The sequence below is a fragment of the Triturus cristatus genome, chromosome 5_2 (assembly GCF_964204655.1).
Source record: "Triturus cristatus chromosome 5_2, aTriCri1.1, whole genome shotgun sequence".
NCBI classification, from domain to species: Eukaryota; Metazoa; Chordata; class Amphibia; order Caudata; family Salamandridae; genus Triturus; species Triturus cristatus.
In genome coordinates, this window is record NC_140588.1 from 524,703,637 (window position 1) to 524,709,457 (window position 5,821).

Genomic DNA, 5,821 nt, shown 5'->3' on the forward strand with positions numbered 1-5,821 from the left:
CAGCGTAGCGTAGTGCTTTGCCCAGGCTTAGTAGTGACATAGGAATTAAATGAATTTATGCTTTGAATTTGAACTTCTGTTTATGTCACATTTTAGCCTTTCCTGAGAGGATGTCACATTATCATTTCAACAAGAGAGGCTAATTAAGTGCATTGAGATGCCATCAACCAAAGCTCACTTGTGTATGGTTTAGTTGTTTTCAAAATGTTATCACCAAGCTTTCTCTACTGGATAAGATACAGGGGCCGATTATGATTCAGGAGGCTTTACCGGCAGCCGGCAGTGGTCCAGATATCACCGACAAGCTGGCAGCATCCCACTGGCAGAAGCGCGCTTTGGCTCTGGCAATGACAGTGCCTCCAGCCAGTCGGGGGCACCACTTTCTTGTATTCCGTTGCGCAAGAGAAACAATGGGCCATATTATCAAGAATGGGCGATAACATTATTGCCGCTTTAGCGGCAGTAAACTGCCGCTAAAGCAGTGATAAGGGGCTTGATAAAATGCCCTGTAGAATTCTAATAGCAGCCCAGGTCTGGTGTGAAGGACATCAAACCTGGGCTTCTATTGGAATTCCATAGGGCATATTATCAAGCCCCTTAACGCCGCTTTAGAAGCCCGTTCTTGATAATATCGTCCAATGTGTGAACCTGACCTGAAGGCATTGGAGAGCAAAACATGAGCAGCAGTCACATTCATTTCATACGGGCACATTTACCCTCGAGCCAGTAGTTCACCTCATTACCTGCCTGTCCACCGACTCTTGCATGGTCAGGAATAGATGGGCGGAAAGGCAGGTTCTGGTTGGGCTGGAGGGAAGCTTGGCATGACCTCCTCCATGGGCCACCTCTGCAGCTCTCCCGCCGCGGTAAGAGAAAAGTGGGCGGTGGCTGTGGCGGACTCACTGCACAGATCGTGATTGGGGGGTCGGACTGCCGAGGAGGTGGCAGTCATCGTGATGAAAACACGATCGCAGGACACATTCCGCCATTATTGTAATGAGGACCGAAGAGATAAATCCATGTCACTACGGACACGGTGCTCCAGTTCTCAGTTTTGATTTAACATCCTAATGCGTTCTGGGAGTTGGAGGACGGAGTCACTGAAGCTGATCCCGTAGAACTAACAACCTGACTTGTAAAGTAAAATCCCAGAAGTCGAGGATTGCATCCTTGGTAACACGAGGTCATCTTGTAATCATGGCACTGGAGCTATTAAGTATCATGGGTGAATTCAGAGAGATTTAATTTACTTCATTCATATTTACTACTGAATATTTGTTCATTATGGCTAGGTGCTAATACCTTCGAATTACGTGGCCTGGAAGTCGTTCTTAAGGGGGGCACATTTACCTTTTATTAAGTGTAAGCATTAAGACCTCTGCCTTAGCTCATTCCAACCACAACATAATTGTCTCTCTGGATGCACAGCTGTGTGCCTTGCTTGCAAAACTCTTAGCTGCTAAACACTGAGTACTTAAAGTTAGCTATGCATGAATATTCATTTCTTTAGAAAGAACATTAGGTCGCTATGCCGTTTCTCCTATCTAGCAAAAATATCTGTTTTCTACTGCTCCCCAAATAGACTCTCTGTTAGTGTCATACTGAAATTAATTTGTATTTCTGTGATGATTAAATAACCTTTAATGTTTTGACATTTCGATTTACTTCTCAGAGCTTATGATCTAATTAACACGTTATTTGATAACTTTACTTCCCAAAAAGAACTTCTAAATTAGAATATTCCAGAACCAACTCAACGGCGTCACGAATAATCTATAGAATCAAATTGTTACCGGCTTGGAATTAAATAATTTAGATTGCGTATTTGCATTAATAATGGTGAACTGTGTTTTAATGCTCTACTCATCCCTGTCACTAATTCCAAACACTGCCCAGAGACAAATACCCTAAAACGTTATGTAGATGCGTTTGAGTTTTAGGGTGTGAGAGACATTATGATCGTCATGCACCAACGTGTGTTTCTTTACATCTGTGCTACATTGATAGTTACTTATAGTTTAAATTGCACACATGGGGAGCAAGATCTCTTCCACTCCATAACATATGTTTTAGGTCGTGACCACACAATGCAATGGAAATAATACAAAAATGAACAACAATGTGCCTAGCAGACAAATCAATAATACTAACACAGCGAAACGTGCACCGATTAATAAGCATGCATATTGATATTTTTTTTTAAAAAGTGTTCTAAATTTAAACTTCCATCATGCACATGCTGGATAGTTTTAGTTTTAAAGTTAACAACCAGGGGCAGCTCCTCCACTAGGGCAGAGGAACGTTGCCCCAGAAACATAAAATGGTAATAACTACCATTTTATGTTTTTGCTTCTCGCACTGCGAGAAAGCAGAAGTGTTTGGTTTGGTAGGGGCTGCTCTAGGGCAGGGGAGGAGTGGTTTGCCCACTGCTAAGGGCGCTGACTGTTTGGTCGGCCCTCTGGCCTAGTCATGTTGGCCGCGACTGTTAATAATAATATGTTAATTGATCTCCCTCTATACTTAATGCAACTTGCAAATCCTTACATAAACTGGAGTAGACCCAGAAAAGGCATGATAAAGTGTACTTTGTTCTTTAAAGTGTAACTTACATCTATTAACTTCTTGTAAAACCTAGATTCTGGTGATCAGCCGTAATTTGCAATAAAATGTGCTTATCAGTGCACTTGCATGCATTGAGGCACAAAGCAATGAGCCAATAGGCATGGCCAAAGCCTATAGGTCTTGTTTGTAAAAGGTCGAGATATGACCTTTACCAGTATTTGTTTGGATTGGCATTAGTTAAAGCCAAAATGGCTGCAGTGTATCATGAAGTAGAAAAGTGGCCCAGTCCCGGAATGGCGACTGGGGCTCTAACATGCCCTACAAATTTGTGTCTTGCTTAGTTTGAAAACAAATTCTTTATGAAAAGTGTATACTGGTCACCTTTCCACAGTACAAATTAGAGCGTCATATATTTACATATGAATGTTTACATGAATACTATCAACATTTCAAAAAGGGTCAATGAAACAAAAAATAACAGAACCCAATGCATTTCGGGACACATGGTCCCTTCATCAGGGGTAATCTTTGAAAAAAAGAATGAGAAACAGTTCAAAAGATGTACGTTAGGAACAACACCGAATTATTCAGGAAAAAAGATTGTTTGATCATCATGTTCCATCATGCCCCCTACACCTTAAAGTGCTAAAAAAAAAGTGATCTAATCAGGTGACCATGCAAAATAAACACTTAGGTGCCGATTACGATCCGGTAAAAAAATTCCCCGTACGACTCGTATCCGGTCTTTTTACCGTACGAATCGTACAAGTGCCGTACAAACTGGCAATTACGATTCGCATGGGAAAAAGTCCACACGAATCACATTGGGAATTATTCCCCACACGTCCTCGGGTCGGAAAATGTGTCCGACACGTCCACGGACGATTCACCGTACAAATGTGAAAAGTGAAGTCCGACCGCGGAATTACGATCCATCCCGTGCGTCCGATGTTACAACCGTATGGAAAAAACACCGTCCGCACCGAACTCCCATAGCAACCATGGAGACATGTGCCCGCATACGCGCCGACCCCCCCCCCAGACCCTGTATGTACACGCCGACCCCCCCATCCCCGTATGTACGCGCCGACCCCCCCAGCCCCCGTACGTTCGCGCCGACCCCCCCAGCCCCCGTACGTATGTGTCGAACCCCCCCGTGTATGTACACCCGTGTACGTGTCGTACCCCCCGTGTATGTACACCCGTGTACGTGTCGTACCCCCCGTGTATGTACACCCGTGTACGTGTCGTACCCCCGTGTATGTACACCTGTGTACGTTCGAGTCATACCCCCCGTGTATGTACACCCGTGTACGTTCGAGTCGTACCCCCACCCATGTATGTACACCCGTGTACGTGTCGTACCCCCCGTGTATGTACACCCGTGTACGTGTCGTACCCCCGTGTATGTACACCCGTGTACGTTCGAGTCGTACCCCCACCCGTGTATGTACACCCGTGTACGTGTCGTACCCCCGTGTATGTACACCCATGTACGTTCGAGTTGTACCCCCACCCGTGTATGTACGGTGCGTACACGGGTGTACATACACGGGGGTACGACACGTACACGGGTGTACATACACGGGGGTACGACACGTACACAGGTGTACATACACGGGGGGTACGACTCGAACGTACACGGGTGTACATACACAGGGGGTACGACACGTACGGGGTACGACACGTACACGGGTGTACATACACGGGGGGTATGACACGTACACGGGTGTACATACACGGGGGGTACGACACGTACACGGGTGTACATACACGGGGGGGTTCGACACGTACGTACGGGGGCTGGGGGGGTCGGCGCGTACATACGGGGGCTGGGGGGGTCGGCGCGTACATACGGGGGCTGGGGGGGTCGGCGCGTACATACGGGGGCTGGGGGGGGTCGGCGCGTACATACGGGGGCTGGGGGGGTCGGCGCGTACATACGGGGGCTGGGGGGGGTCGGCGCGTACATACGGGGGCTGGGGGGGTCGGCGCGTACATACGGGGGCTGGGGGGTTCAGCGCGTACATACGGGGGCTGGGGGGGTCGGCGCGTACATACGGGGGCTGGGGGGGGTCGGCGCGTACATACGGGGGCTGGGGGGGGTACGGCGCGTACCGGGCCACCTACTCTGGTCGTTTTGCGCCGTACTTCGCTTTTCCGGCACTTTTTGGGTGCCGTGAAAATATCGCCGTCCGGACTGCTGTCGGTTCGAATCGTACTTCCTGGGTCTTGAAACGCTGCCTGAAAGCGTCCCGACGTCACGTCGCAGCTTTCCCGGATCACATTCGTATGTATATTTTCGTCGGTCGGTGTTTTTTATGATTCGTACGGAAATGGTGTTTCTGTGTGAATCGTAATTCCATGTTTGTAAAGTTTTCCGACCGGGTACGAGTCGGACGGAGAAAACTCTCCGACCGACGGTTCGTACCCGGTTTTTACCGGATCGTAATCGGCATCTTACAGTCTTCGTACGGAAGAATACTAGACACACAAAGGAAAACAACGACGTTGTTCTGCCCAATGTAAAGCCAAGTGCAGAGTCAATGGGTCACTTGCCACTTTTAATCAGCTTAGCTAACTTCATGTCTTACAAATATTTGAGCCACACACTTGGTATGTTATCACTCATTCCATCAATTGTTTCAGTTGAGGAGACCAGGACAACATAAAGCAAAGTAGGCAGACATGTCTTTGAGTAGAGCATTGTATGTAGGTTGCTCACTCCATGAGAAATGAACATCAGTTGTAATATGTCAGACAAGTAAGAATGGGCAAAATCACAATTCCATCTTGTTTTGAGTTACAGAAACTGGGCCTTCTGGTAGTTGCAGTCATTTCAATCGCAGCTTGCCAATGGTTAACTACATGAGAAATGAACATCAGTTGTAATTTCTCAGACAAGTGAGAGTGGACAAAATCACAATTTCATCTTGTTTTGAGTTACAGAATTAGAACATCATGGTAGTTGTAGTTATTTCAATCTCTACTTGCCAACACTTGCAAAATGGTTAGTGTAACATACCTATTAACAAATTGTAGTTGGGTGGACCATTCATTTACATATTAATACATAACACAGTACATAACACAGACAATCAAACGCCTCTTATACTTTGAGGATTACATGTTAGGAAACTAGGTGCACAACACAATGGCAAATGCTGAGTTGAGAGCAAACAGGACACTGAGATAATATGATAGTTAGTGAGGTGTAACTTACCAGACTCCACTCCCCAGGTATTCCTGTCAAGCCTTC

At 46.5% G+C, this 5,821-nt stretch overlaps 1 pseudogene; it reads right to left on the reverse strand.

The window, feature by feature from the left end:
- Nucleotides 1–3,103: 3,103 nt before the first annotated feature.
- LOC146823249 (small nucleolar RNA SNORD36) lies at nt 3,104–3,183 on the reverse strand (annotated as a pseudogene).
- Nucleotides 3,184–5,821: the final 2,638 nt, after the last annotated feature.